The sequence below is a fragment of the Pongo pygmaeus genome, chromosome 4, assembly GCF_028885625.2.
Source record: "Pongo pygmaeus isolate AG05252 chromosome 4, NHGRI_mPonPyg2-v2.0_pri, whole genome shotgun sequence".
Taxonomy (NCBI): domain Eukaryota; kingdom Metazoa; phylum Chordata; class Mammalia; order Primates; family Hominidae; genus Pongo; species Pongo pygmaeus.
Window position 1 is genome coordinate 91,564,133 of NC_072377.2, and position 15,977 is coordinate 91,580,109.

Consider the following 15,977-nt stretch of genomic DNA (forward strand, 5'->3'; position numbering starts at 1 on the left):
TTTTTGAGACAGAGTCTTACTCTGTTGCCCAGGCTGGAGTGCAGCAGTGCAATGTCGGCTCACTACAAGCTCCGCCTCCCAGATTCAGGCTATTCTCTTGCCTCAGCCTCCCGAGTAGCTGGGACTACAAGTGCCTGCCACCACGCCCAGCTAATTTTTTGTATTTTTTGTATTTTTAGTAGAGACGGGGTTTCATCAAGTTAGCCAGAATGGTATCGATCTCCTGACTTCATGATCCGCTGGCCTCTGCCTCCCAAAGTGCTGGGATTACAAGCGTGAGCCACCACGCCAGTTTCTTAATTGAATTACTGGCTTCAGGGAGGAGGAACAGGGCCAGGAATGCATGCATTTCTAGGGCCAAATAAGCAGCAAATCAGCAGCTGAAGGCAAAGACAGATCCCCAAAATTAAGGGTGCCATTTTATACTGGACCCTGGATCCACAAAAGGAGGGAAATACTACGGGAGAAGACAGTGCAGTGCTTCTACTCTGCATTTCATTGCAAGGCAACCCAAAGTCAATCAGCCCATTTTGTAATCAGCCCATATCTCATGGAAGTATTATCTCCCAGTGCAGGGTGGAGATGTTTCCTTATTTTCCAGGTGGACAAGAGCATGCTTCTCTGATCCAAGTGTGCAAAAATTCAAATATAACTACTATTACCCTTAAAGTATATTTCCCACCTAGTTATTACACACCAAAGCTCTCTCATAATGTGAAGTAATTTTTGATGCCCTCAAAACTCAAAACTGTCAGATACTACAATGTAAAACAGAGAGAGATCCATCCGCTTTTAGTTCCTGGGGTTTCATGAGGAAAACGGAGGGTTTATTTTTTCCCAAAATGGGGTCTGTGGCACCCCCTTTGCTTTTCCCAATAAGTCCCAGGCTACCAGAAGTTATCTTAGAGCCTCTCATGTGTGCATTAAGAGTGCCAAGACAAAAAACTGGAGAAAAATAATTCAGTAGACTGAGAAGAAAAAAACCTTTTCCAGAAAAACAAGTTCCAAGAAGACAAAAACATAAAGGCCTTTTAAATACATCTATAGTTTATTCAATTTTAATTAAGCTGACTTTTAACCACAGTACTCTTTAAAAAAAAATCCTTTCAAATCTCTTATTACCTGACTTTAGCCGTGCCAAGCCAATATATCTTGCTTCTGAAATTTACCAAAGGTAGCTTCATAGGTGCTTCAAATACATGGCAAGCAGTTTCTTTTTTTACAAGATTTAGAATCTGCACAAGATAGTTCTGAGAAAGGAAAATTCAAGAGAGGAAATCAAAAGCTATCTATGAGGGGAAAAAAACCCTTAATAAATGGCAAAGTTGTACAATTAACAAACCAGAAAGCAATCATTCCAGAAGCCAACTATTGAACCCAGGTGACTACTGTCGAAAGATAAAGCCTTAGCTGCTGAGCTATACAGCATTGAGCAGTTTCTATTGCTTTTCCTAGAAGGAGCCTAGAGAAGCCAATTTCTAGCTTGCAAGGCTTTTAACTGCTCAAGAAAAATTTTTAGGTCTAACTATGACATGAACTCCCAAATTCCTGTCCTCTGGGTGGTAGAAACTAAAAGAAGGTATCCCCACATGGTCACAAGGTTAAGCTCTTAAAACACAAAACAAGACAGAGAAATTTCATAAATACAGTATTTGTTTCAGGGACCCATAGCAAAGTTTGTAACTGACCAACCTGCCAAACTGACTTGAAAAACAGGCTTATAGGGGCCCTAAACCCACATTCTATCCTGTGATACCTCTCTCTCCATTACAGAACACAGAAAGACAGATTCTTAGGACAAAGTACCCCAGATTTCCTACAGCCTAAGACTAGTCTCACAAATCCTTCTTTCTATTAATCAAACCCTTGCAGAGTTGACAAATAGTTTACTCTTTATCCAGACAGAGAAAGAGAGAGAGAGAGAGACCAGAACCTTGGCTGGTAAGAATTTCTTACCCTTTTTGCTGGCATACCAGATTTCTGGGTTCCCTTTCTCTGCAGCTTCCAGAAGAATGGAGCAGCTTCTGATGACCCTGCTTGCTTGTGCTATAGCTGTGGAGTTCAAGGCACTTTACAAGAGAAAATTCCTTTTATTGCTTTATGGAGTCATAGATAAGATTCTCAGTTTGCAAGATGCTGCCCAATGGGCTGCATGGGGAACCAAATTAACATTTTCCATCCCAGCAAAATACAAATAACAAAACAGACATTAGTCACCTCATTCAGCACCCAATATCAGCCTGGCAAAGCTCAAACTCTTTCCCTTTGGTCCCTGTTGTCTTTGATACACTTCAGGTGGGGATGGATGACCTCTGAATGGTAATTCACAACAGGGTTTCTGGGCAAGGGGAAGAGCAGATAGTCACCCTGAGAGACAGGCCTGTTGAACCTTCTTTAGTTCTCATCAAGTGTGACCAGACAAATAAGGAGGGTTCTCTGAGTTAGGCCTGCTAGATTTCCATCAGCAACCCCTCTGAGATCCCTTCCACATATACAAACACATACAAAGACGAGATGGACAGAAGGCCTTCCAAATCAGATCCCTAACCAAAAAATCCAAGAGTATCCCTTCAAAACTATCCTCCTATTCTCTGTCTGAGAAACTTCCTCAAAAACTTCCTGATTGAGAAGTTTCCCAAACCAGGACTCTTCCCACTAGTTAGAAAGAACCAACTGAGACCACCCACCCTGCTCCCACAAGGAGCTGAACCATACAGCTACAGAACCAGCTGAGAGAAGGAAAGAGGTGTTGGCAGTACCTAAGATTCACCAATCCAGACACCTCATAACTAGGCTACAGACAGACACCCCACCATGGGGCTACAGACAGACATGCTGTGATAGGGCTGCAGTTAAGTATGTCTCCCCAGGACTATTTCTCCATTGCAATTAAATCCATGCACATTGGGTCGGCAGCACCCAGCCAGTAGAGAGAGTACCAGAGTCAGTCCCCAGTCTGAGAGAACTAGGCAGTCACTTGGGCTGGCTTCTGAATCCATCACTGGAGGGGTCCCACTGAACTAAGGGAAGGTAGCCACAAGAGCAATCCTGGACAAGCCCTCAAACTTATAACCGCCCAAGGGGTTCACTTTGCCTGCTGCCTAGGCATAGCCAATTCATCAGGACAAGGGAATTGCAATAGAGAAAGAGTAATTCATGCAGAGCCAGATGTGAGGGAGACTGGAGTTTTATTATTACTCAAATCAGTCTCCTTGAGCATTCAGGGAGCAGAGTTTTTAAGGATAACTTGGTGAGTGGGGGGAAGCCAGTGGGCCAGGAGTGCTGATTGGTCAGAGATGAAATCATAGGAAGTCGGAGCTGTCTTCTTGCATCCAGTCAGTTCTTGGGTGGGGGCCACAAGATCAGATGAGCCAGTTTATTGATCTGGGTGGGGCCAACTGATCCATCAAGTGCAGGGTCTGCAAAATATCTCAAGCACTTGTCTTAGGAGCAGTTTAGGGAGGGTCAGAATCTTATATCCTCCAGCTGCATGACTCCTAAACAATAATTTCTACTCTTGTGGCTAATGTTAGTCTTACAAACACAATCTAGTCCCCGGGTAAGAAGGAGGTCTGCCTTGGGAAAAGGATGTTACCATCTTTGCTTAAACTATGAGCTAATTTTTTCCCAAAGTTAGTTCAGCCTGTGCCCAGGAATGAACAAGGATAGCTGGGAGGTTGGAAGCAAGATGGAGTCAGTTAAGTTAGATCTCTTTCACCATCTCAGTCATAATTTTGCCAAGGCAGTTTCACAGTTACTGAGGAAGAAGGGCAAAGAATATTTTATCTGATGAATCTGTGGAAATTCATCTTTCTATAGCCAAAGAAATTGCTCTGTCAGAAGGAGAAAGCAAGGAGAATATGTTATATAGGCATATTTCTATTTAACAAAACCTAGGGAAAGCTAATTGTTCCAAGCTAAGATCAGAAAGATATAACAAAAGTGAAAAATGTGAATTTGTTTTACAAATCTTGCCGGTATTTGGATACACAATGAATGACTCATCCAGGGGCCTATTTTTGCACAGGACCACAAAGACAAAGCAAGGAGAATATGTTATATAGGCATATTTCTATTTAACAAAACCTAGGGAAAGCTAATTGTTCCAAGCTAAGATCAGAAAGATATAACAAAAGTGAAAAATGTGAATTTGTTTTACAAATCTTGCCGGTATTTGGATACACAATGAATGACTCATCCAGGGGCCTATTTTTGCACAGGACCACAAAGACCGGTAACTGTTTATGAGTGGGCATAAGGAACCCAGCAGAGTAATCATCTGGCAATTCAGATGCAGATTGCAGGCATGCAGGAAAAGGGTGGGAACTTGCAGCTATGATGGGTAAAACTGCTGACTTTAGTCATAAAGACCAAGGATTAAATATGTTTGCTTTGTTGGGATGAATCAGACTGAACAAAAATTGTCTCTAGTTGAGGTAGTTGAGTAGAGTGGCTATGTGTTGTGAGTGCCTGGCAAATGTTGCTCTGTGTGAGACTGAAAAAAAAAGTCCCTACTACTATCTCCATTGGCCAAGTAATCTTGTGGCAAACATTTATATAAATTATACAAACACTGCAATGCACTTTATGCCATGTTGTGATGCAAACTAGTTAATTAATATTATTGAACATACGGCATATGAAAGAACAATGAGTTGAAAATGAGATATCAGATCTACATAATTAATAATATTTTGATTTAGAGGAATGGTAAGACAAGTGTCTCCAACATAGAAAGAGTGTGACTTCAGATAGGTCAGCTCAGCTTGTCTGTCTGTACAAATTGCTCTAGACCTGACACTACAACACATTGTGAGGGATAAATTCAAGGGAGAAGCAACAGCAAGAAAAGAAGGCCATTCCTCGGGGTGGGGCGGGGGGTGGAATTAAAATAACAGTAGATGCATGTTCAAGTACTATGTTGTAGGGCCAAGATTATAAATCCTACAGAAATTTAAAGAGATCACTCAAAATGAAAACAAGTTAAAAATTTTGATGATCCATTTTACATTTGGTCAGTTGGGAAGCAATACAGTGTGATAGAAAACTAACTATATAATTTTAGAAAAATTACTTATTTCCTTTAAGCTTCAGCTTTTTTACTTGCAAGTTGAAAATCACTCTAGTAAGAATAAACAATGCTTACTGACAATATATCCCATTTAGAATTTCAAACTAGACTTTCGAGCCTGTTTATGAACCATTATTTCACTCTTAATGCCTTACCTCTAATACGTCAATATTCATTTATTGACTGAAATCAGTGAGGCTCAAAAGTAAAACATAACTATCTTTATTTTATTTTATTTATTTTTTTTGAGATGGAGTTTTGCTCTTGTTGCCCAGGCTGGAGTGCAATGGCATGATCTCGGCTCATGGCAACCTCTGCCTCCCGGGTTCAAGCTATTCTCCTGCCTTAGCCTCCCAAGTAGCTGGGATTATAGGCATTCACCACCATGCCTGGCTAATTTTCTATTTTTATTAAAGACGGGGTTTCTCCATGTTGGTCAGGCTAGTCTCGAACTTCTGACCTCAGATCATCCACCCACCTCAGCCTCCCAAAGTGCTGGGATTACAGGCGTGAACCACCGCACCCAGCCAAAACATAACTATCTTTTAAATTAACAACAAAAAATGAATAAGACAGTGCTTATGGTGATGTGATAATCGTGCAATTGCTGATGGAATTGTCATCCTTTGGAATGCAAATTGGAAATATTATGCTCATATCTTTTGACCTAATAATTCTGTCTCTGTCTAAGGTATAATATATATTGCAGGAAACCTATTAGTACAGAGGTGCTCACTCCAACCTTGATCAATAGAGCAATGTATTATATGCAACAAAATTTAAAAAATATAGAGCTGATTAGGAAAATTGATGGAATATCATAAAACTATGAAAACTGACAGTTAAAGACTATAATAAAGGCAACCCAAGTGTCCATCCAAGTGAAAATAAAAGAAAAAAATGTGGTATATTCACAATGGTTTATTATACAGAAATCATAATGAATGACATAGAGTAACAGACAACATTGGGAATAAATCTTAGTAATAAGATTATTAAATGAAAAAATAAATTCCAAAAGATTACATGCAGTATGCTCAACTTTTAAACAATCTCAAGAAAAAATAAGCTTTTAAGGAGTGCATCTAAATGCAATACATGAAATAAGAGATTGGTAAGAACAGAATTTTGAGTGATTGTTACCTTTAGTAGAGAAAGGCAGAGTGAGGAATGAGGAACAAAACGTTTGATGTAGGTTAGTATGAAGCTCCTAATATATAAGGAGATGATGGTGAATTTGTGAGAGATCTTATAGTGTTACAAATAAGTAAGTAAAAAATTAATAGGGCCTTGCATGAACATTAAATAGCATTTGTCATGAACAAAGATTATAATTCCTCTAATTATGTATACCTAAGGGCCAAAGGGAAGGAAAAGACTAAGACACATATTTTTAAAATATACAATAATTTTTAAGGATTTATTACTAAAAAACTAGGTAATAATAAACACAAATAATAATAGTGTTACTGTGGTGACTGTGATATTTTCCTTTTCTCTTTCAAATTTTCTAAAATATATTATTTTAATGACAACAAATGCTTAAAACTCATTAAAAAACAGTGTGTCGAACTATGGGTCTGTATGTCAATGCACTTTTATAAACATGAAGTAGACAAATGAAATAAATTAAAATTTCTTGGCATTTCAGCAGGCTGAGGACCAATCCCCATGGCTGAAAGACCTGAGAGGGGTCACTGTTGACCTTGCATTGACAAATAATTTAAAAATCAATCAAGAAAAAACAAATGTGACTATTTGTGAGAGTACATTTCAGATCCAATTAGTAGTGAAAACTTATATTACCTACTAGAAAAATCTCTATTTGGCATCGACCCAGAAGGTGCAACAGTTGGGCTTCAAACATGAAAGCAATATGACTGATATGCATTCTGGCTCAGTTATTTCTGCAAAGGTTGTATATGGAAGAATTTTAGATGAATATACATAGCATGGGCTTTTAGTCTATTCATTGAATGTTGATGTGCAGAAAACCAGTAAGAATAGGGCATGATTCATAATAGAAGCAAATTGATTGCACACTTTGCAATGATGTTCATAGAGAAGGACACCGGTGCATGCTTGCATGTGAATGCACAGAAAGCTGGCTCAGAATTGGAAAAATATTATACCAAATTTATGTTTTTATAAAACATTTAGCTACAGACCTTTGCTTTGTAGATATTTTAGGCCATTTTCAACCTTCCTTTTGGCTTTTGAAATATAAAGCATAATATTACTTTAAAATATAATAATTTTCATATTTGAAGAATACTAGATGCATGAAATGAGCAGTACATTTTGCAGCACTGTAGCATGTATGTTTTTCTCTAATTCAGTATTTTCTTTGTAGTATACTTTCTTTAATACAAATAAATCAGTGTATTTCATAGCATATTTATTCCAATTTCTTTCCCCCAGTTTGAAAAAATATCTTCTTGGACAAGAAGTAACTTTCAAAAAGAAAATGTCTGTTTGGGAGTTTTAAAGGATCCTTTTCCTTTTTCTTCTCTTTTGTATGGTTCTTCATTGCAAAATACCAATAACACTTAAAAAACATTTTGTGAAACACTTATAATTTCTTATCAATCATATTTTATAATCAAAAGTGTTTGGGTTTTCTCTTCTTCCTAGTTATTTAAAGACTAGGCCCTTCAACAGTAGGCATGGAAGGCTGTGGAGTGAAATGAAATCGAATCTAAGGTTTGAAAGAAAGATAGTTGAGTTTGAACCATCATCCTGCTCTTTAGAAAAAAAATCATGTAAATTCTTTGAATCTCATTTTTCTAAGATGTGAGTAGGAAGAAGAGGAAGGCAGCCAACATAGCTCACAAGATTCTTTTGAAAACAAGTAAGTTAGTGTACATTTATATAAGCAAAGGTCTTATTATTTTTACTATTAGGGTAAAGAACTTGAAGCCAAACTCTCTTCCCTGTGCAAGTTGGTTGAGTGTGTCCTAAAAGGACATGAAAACACCAAAAGATTTTTTTTTTTCAAAGTTTCTCCTTCAAACGCAGGCACCTATTGTGAGACAATGCCAATGCCTGCCATGTTTCCCTGAGAGTGAGCATAGCAGCGTTTGCTCTCAGCAGAGATGAACTGCATGTCTGTAGGCTCCTATGTAAGCACCTATATAGGTGTGCTGAGGAGATTATGAGTGTGAGGCTTCACTGTGTCAGAAAGTGGAATAGAAATGTGGCACAAGTGAATTCTGACAGTATAAACATAGCCTCTAAGGCTTCTTGCATTGCTATAAATCACAATGTTTCCATATATATATATTGCTTGTGTTTGTGCATTTTTAATTGCTTATTCATATTTATGTAGAAAGATTAGAAACAAAAAATAAAAGCAAGCGGGAAAAAATTGCCCATAATCCTATCACTATTAGCATGATTAGCCATATTTGCACTGTTAGTGTGTAAGCACTAGTATCATTTTGGAGAATACTTTCTTTTAATGTGTATGAATGAAATAAATGTATCTTTAAAGTGGGATCATCGTAGATACAGTTTTTGGGAAACTACACTTAGCATATAGCAACATGTCATCAACAAACTATATATTTGTCAATATAGACCCCATCATTTGTAATGATTGGGTAGAATTTCATTTTATGGCTGTATGAGTTATTTGAGTATTAACCTAAGGCTGTCCGTTTATTTTCAATTTTCCCCCTATTATAAAGAATATTGTGATATTCAAATCTTCACATTTTCATTTTTATGAATCCATCTGATTACTAGGGAAAATTCTTAGAAATAGAATTTCTGAATTAAATGCATCACTTCCCTTTATATTTCATAACATTGTTACTAATTTTAATCTGTAAGAGTGTGTTGCTTTTCAGTCTCAATCACAGTGGAAATTTTCCTCCTTTGATAGCCTAATAGTTGGTGAGGGCAGGGAAGACATCTTGTCTTATATTCATGGTTATGGTTACTAGTGAAGTAGAATATTTTCATCATATTTTGTTAATCACTTACATTTTTTATTCTTGTAAGTTGGTTGTTTATACTTTTTGCCCACTTTCCTAGTGGCTTATATATTCTTTTTATTGACAATTTGTAAGATTTCTATATACTAAATTCATTAACCCTTTCTGTCACACATAGTTATATTTCTGTCATTTGCTTTTTCACTTGGATTGTGCTATTTTTCCCCATACAAATGTCTTAAAACATTTATTTAGTTAGATCTTTCCATTTCTGCCTTAATTCTTCATTGAAAGAGCTTTCTTTATCTATATAAATGCATTTATATTTTCCTCTAATATGGTTAAATTTCATTATTTGTACTTACATCTAATTCATTTGGAGAATTAGTTTTATTTTAAGACGTTAATTAAGGATCTACATTTATTCTTGTCAAATAGTTAGTTGTCATCACACTTTTAAAAAAGAAATTATCATATTATACACCTTTTCTTCACTGATTTAAAATGCCACCTTTATTATGTACCGAATTCTTATTTGTAGTTTTGTCTGTTTCTGAACTTTCTGTTTTGTTTCCTTGATCTCTGTATTTTGGCACAAGCTTCATACTGTTTTAATATTTGAAGTTTTATAACTTTTTAAAAACTTGATATGATCCCCTATAATTATTTTATTTTAAATCTTTTTTGACTCATTATTCCATGTTTAGTTTTCTAGTTGAATCTTAAAATTATTTTGTTAAGTTCTAAAGAAAAATTATAAGAATCATTTCCTTATAATGTGTGTCACTTCAGGGACAATTAACATCTTTAGAAAACTGAGTTCTCCCATTCAAAACATGGTGGTTATCTCCTTATAAGAACATCACTTTTTAGCATTCCTTAGAAAATGTTTGTATACCATCTCCACATTTTGTGCAAAGTTTATCCCAGTTTATAAAAGGTTTTTGTTTTGTACATTCATTTATTTAGTTTATAAATGTTTATCAACACATTATATACCAAGCCACGGGCTAAGTCTGATACTGAAGAAATATCAATGGGGCCAGAGAAGCACAGTTTAATAAAAATATAATGTGAGGATTTAAATGGAAGTGATCTGGAGACAGTTCACAGAATCCTGCATGTCCTTCAATGGCTACCAATACCCTGTGTGATTTTGAACTTGACCCTCTGCAATTCCCCATCCTCATCTCAGAAGTAGGTCAAGAACAGGCTTGGAGTCATTCCATTGGAGCAGCTTCTCTGAGAAACACCAAATGTAACCTGGCATCAAATTGTTAGCAGAGAAATGTCTCTTCTCAGAGATTACTGCATGTTTTTGGAAAGCTTGAGACACTTGGGGTTGGGTAAGGGGATGAGACCCTCAAGGGGTATGCTGGAGAAACAATAGATGGTGGCTGGAGTGAGGCATGAGGTAGGTTAAGAGGGACAACTTGGAGGTGGTAGATCCTATTTCCCATAGACCTTCTGTTTTGCTGAGTTGGCCATGATGTTTGAGGTCGGAGCTAAATTAGAACAGTGGCACAAATGAGCGCAGCTTGTCTTCTGCCCTTTTCCCAGGCAGAGCTCAGCCTCTCATTTAAACAAATGTTGGATAAATATTTAAAGAACAAAAAAAAAAAAAAAAAAAAAAAAAAAAAAATATAATGTGAGGCATATCTGTAACTTCTAATATTTTCATGGCTATAATACAAAAGTAAAAAAAAACAGATAAAATAAATTTTAATAATATGTTTTATTTACCCAATATATCAACAAATTTTATTTCAATGTCTAATCAATATAAAAATTATTGATATATTCTGTTATTTTAAATCTACATCTTCAGCGGGGCATGATGGCTCACACCTGTAATCCCAGCACTTTGAGAGGCTGAGGCAGGCAAATCACGAGGTCAAGAGATCGAGATCATCCTGGCCAACATGGTGAAACCCCATCTCTACTAAGAACACAAAAATTAGCTGGGCGTGGTGGCACGCACCTGTAGTCCCAGCTACCCGGGAGGCTGAGGCAAGAGAATCGCTTGTACCTGGGAGGCAGAGGTTGCAGTGAGCTGAGATTGCACCACTGCACCCCAGCCTGGTGACAGAGTGAGGCTCTGTCAAAAAAAAAAAAAAAAACTTATATCTTCAAAATTCAGCATTTATTTTATGCTTATAGCACATCTTAATTTGTATTTGCAACATTTGAAGCATTCAAGAGCCAGATAGAGCTACCACACTGAACAATAAGGGACTACAGAATTTGATGTCATTAATATTTAGACAATAATTGAAACTTTTCTTGTGGTGAAGCTTGTCCAAGTGGAGTCCAAGATGGATATAGGAAGATAGCTTGTAACAGAACACTAAAAAAGCACTGAGAGTTAGGAAATGCCAGCGAAGAGGGGCCTGCAAAAAAAGGTAAGAAAGAATGGTTTAAGAAATAGGACAAAAGGAGCATGACACCTGAGATTTGGAAGATGAAAGAGTGTTTCAAGAAAGAGGAGGTTGTTTCTACATTAAGAACTTTGCTAACTTTACAAAGTTGCATCTTCAGTGAAGAGTTGGATAGCATCAAAAAATTGTTGGCAATAAAGAAGTAATGATCAAGTAATTGTTTTAAATTGAGTATCTAAAAAATTTGGCTAAGCTGAGAAGAATTTTAACTGTATTATAACTTTCAAATTATTTCAAATGTTTAATTTTTATCTAAAGATACATTTCACATCTAAGTATAAATCTTTTAATTTCCTTATGTAATGTGTAAAGTCATCCTTTACTCCTCAATTTTTCTCACAACTCAAATCTAATAAATTATAAAATCTTGTAGTTTACACATTTAAAATCTTATCTCAAACTGGGTGTGGTGGCTCATGCCTGTAATCCCAGCAATTTGGGAGGTCAAGGTGGATGGATCCCCTGAGGTCAGGAGTTCAAGACCAGCCTGGCCTACATGGGGAAACCTCATCTCTACTAAAAATACAAAAAATTAGCCGGGCGTGGTAGCGGGCACCTGTAATCCCAGCTACTTTGGAGGCTGAGGCAGGAGAATCTCTTGAACCTGTGAGACAGAGGTTGCAGTGAGCCAAGATTGTGCCATTGTACTCCTGTCTGGGCAACAAGAGTGAAACTGCATCTCAAAAAAATAATAATAATAATTATCTCACAATTCATTCCTTGTCATCTGGGCACATGCCACCTTCACCTACTGCAATCCTTTTAAACCAGACTCCCTGATTTCATCTGGTCCCCTACTCCATATTTCACTCTGAGCCAGAGTGACTATTTTACAATGTAAGTCAGTTCCTATTATTCCTCTGCTGAAAATCCACTGAGGGTTTCCTATCTCTCTCAGAGAATAAGGGAAAGTACTTAAAAATTTCCTGCAAGTTCCTCTGTGATTTGACCATCTGTTGCCTTACTAACAGCAATTCCTGCAGCTCTTCTCCCTTACACCATCCAACTATTCTGATGGGTCCTTGAGCCTAGAAAGGCTGTTTCCACCTCTGAGCTCCCTCCTTCAATTCATTCAAGGTTTTGATCAGATGTCACTTTATCAAAAAAAACTTTTACTGGTATAATAAAAAAGCAGTCCCCTTTCCCTCATCTGCTTTAATTTTTCTTGATAACACTTCTCACCATATGACCTATTCTATTCTGTTCTTTTCTCTTCTCTTCTCTTCTCTTCTCTTCCCTCCTTCTACTGTAAAGTGGGTGCCATAAGGTAATAGGCTCTCTTTTTCTCACTACTAAATCTCCAGAGCCAAGAACAGTGCATGGCACTTAGTAAGTCTGCAATAATATTTGTTAACTGACTGACTAGATGAATGAAGGATGTCTAGATGTGAAATAATCAACATACATTTAACAATTATTTTTGGAATTAAAAATAATGTTTCCAATTTTGAAGCCTTTCAGAAAGAGATTTTTCTCCCCAAGAGAGGATTCAATATCATGCTTTGAAAAATTGAAATAAAAGCGAATTTGAATTATAAAGACAGAATTTGCGAATATTACAATTTTAAGAATTTTTTAACTGATGCAAATTTATTGTGATAATTGAGAATAAAATTATTTCTCAAAATGTCATACAACATAGAAATAAAAAGGTTAACACTTTGGAGACTTTACCGCAAGATTCTTAGGGCTTGAGTCTCAGCTCTACCACTTTCTAGCTGCACAAATTTAGGTTCCTCTCTACGCCTCAGTTTTCTCATCTGTTATTTCTTAGGGTTAATGATTGCATCTAATTTATAAAGCTGTTGTAACGAACAAATGGCTTAAATTATGTAAATGACTTGGAACAGTGTTTGGAACATAGTGTCTCATAAGAATTTATTATTATTTATTTGATAATATGGTATTATCCCTTCTCAAGAAAGTAGGTGCTCTTACTTAAGAAAGTAGGTGATGGATTTTGGGGATTTTATTTGTTGTTTGTTTATTTTTCTCTGCAATGTTTCTAAGGAGAAATCTCATAGGAGGAATCTAGGCAGTGTAAATTGTGTAGATACAATAAGTGGATGAGAGAATTAAGGCGATTTCTAGTTCTGTGCATAAACACCTTAGTTTTTTCACATGTGGAATGCAGACAAACTTTTTGAGCCCTTATGTTTGGCAAAAGAATGTTTTATTTCTTCATTTTACTTTACACGAATAGGCAAAGTTAAATAGCAAATAAGGCAAATTCAGCATGGGATACCTAAAGCTCCATCTCCAAGCTTTAACCTTGAGACTAAATGAGGATAGTACAAATGCGCAAACCTTAGATTAAAAAAAAAAAAACTGACTTAATGAAAGAGTCACATACTTAAATATTTGTCCTCTTCAGGTAAATCTTATTCAAACTCTTCATCCATACTTTTCTCCTAGAAATTAACTCCAATAATGATATATTTTAGCCTTCCAAGCTATTTAGTGTCATAATTGATGCTGAGTTTTAAATCATTCCTATCACCTGTGTTTATACATATTTATCATCCTATTTGGTTGCTATCTTTATAAAATTAGGTCTTCTGCTTCCTCAGTTATTCCCCATAGAGCCAAGAATAGTGCTCAGCAAATAACTTTATTGGTGGAAATATGACAATCAAACAGAATTACTCAGGATGAATGTCATGTCCTCTCTTTAAAATATTATGCTTTAAAAAATATAACCTGTTATTTAAAAGAAAATTTTAACAAGGAAAAGATTATTGTTCCATATGTAAAATATTTGACATGGTTTCTTGAACATAATGAACACCTAACTAAAAGTTGGTTTCTCTTCTCCTACCATGAGCTGAGACACATTTATTAGCTGCTCTCTGTCTAAATGTCTCAGCCTAAAATCCAAGAACAATCAAGACTTGGCATTCAATTTAACTGAGCAAAATATTCACTTTAAGGATAGAAAATACAAAAGAATGATATAATATTACTTTTCCCCAACTTTGCCCCAGGGTTTGTAATCTTATCAGAGAGCAAGTCATACAAACAGGAAATGATATCTTATGAAATGCTGAAACAGCACTGATACAAACAAGAGATCAAGAAGGGAACAACAATCACTTTGTTATCTTTTTAGATAGGAATTGAGTCAGGGAGAAAGTGGTTTCTCAGCTAAACCCTAAAAAATATTTATAGTTTGGAGAAGAAGATTGGGGGAAAGATGGTTAAGGATCCTTCTTTGGAAATTTCAGATTTTTAATCTTTGGCCAGGACATATTTACAGATCATCTGTTAAATTTAAAAGAGATCTTAGCTACCTTTGTAAGCTTTGCTCTTCCTTAATCTACTCAAAGATAACTCAGAGTATAAACAAAGTTTAGAAGATCAATCTAAGACAAAAATCTCATGGAATTATATAAAATGGTTCCTTTAAAAACATACTGAAGGATTTGTGTTGCAGGGAAATAGGTCTTAAGAAGGGGGAAAAGTAAAATATATCCTCAACATTTATCATAATAGAGCCTAGTATCTTTTATTTTGTCACCTACACCCTGGGGAAATATACTACGAGCCACATTTTTACCTGCATATTTCTTTTTCTTTTGTAAAAAATATTAACATGAATATAGTCCTTAAAGTCATCATATTGATATGTCATAATTAAAAATTAACTAACTAAACAATTAGTTATTTCATTATTTGCAAAATGTGATTTTCCTGAAAACAAAACTAACCAGCACAACAAAATCATTTACAGGACATAATCCAGTGGAAAGCAATAGATTAAAGGAGTTGGGGGTGGAGAGAAGGTAATTTGTTTTACAGTCCCAGCTTTATTTTATTTTAATACGTGTCATCCTGTAAAAATCCTGCATCTTAACTTTAAAAGAAAGGTATTGATGTAAGATTTGGAGAGGGTTGGAGAAAAAGAATGAGAAAACCACAGGAATTGGGAGAAATTTATAGTTAGAACTGATACTGAGTGAAAATTTAGAGTACATACCTAGCATGTTTTGTGCTTCCTTTCTTCCAGAGAGGAAATGACATTTTAGATTCCCTGGGATGCTGGAACCACATGCAAAAAAGGATGGGCAAATTTGTCATTCAGAATTTATGAAGGATATTTTTTCTTCTTGCTGACTAAAAAGAACAAATCAAACACTAGGTTTCCAATTCTGAAAATTAGTGGACTCTGGAGAGCCAATTAAACATTATTCCCCTATCTCGACTCTGTTTTAACATCTTTCTTTATTGCACTGTTTCTTTCGCTCACAAGGCAGGTAGATGGTGTTATCAGGCTAATTTGGGGACAGTTATCATTATAATGTAATTTTTTGCAATTATGTGGTAGACCAGGTGGCAAGACAGCATGGCTTTGCATTGCCAAGGTGCAAAACAAATTCAGTGTTCAATCAACCTGAGAGAGAAAGGACAATTCTCATTTGCATAAACATGTAGCCACGGAAACGAGATGCACAGAGGTATAAGGGGAAAGAGACCTATTTTACATGATGTGCATAGAATATTTGACAGTTTAGATTGGAGGCGTCATTGATG

General features: G+C 36.2%; 1 long non-coding RNA gene across 1 annotated transcript in view; it reads right to left on the minus strand.

Moving 5' to 3' along the window:
• The window catches only part of LOC129037424 (uncharacterized), an 82,738-nt gene extending 67,253 nt beyond the window's left edge, over positions 1-15,485 (minus strand). The window contains exon 1 of the long non-coding RNA XR_008502798.1: positions 15,424-15,485. This is a non-coding gene — a long non-coding RNA (uncharacterized LOC129037424). The remainder of the gene's footprint in view (positions 1-15,423) is intronic.
• Positions 15,486-15,977: the final 492 nt, after the last annotated feature.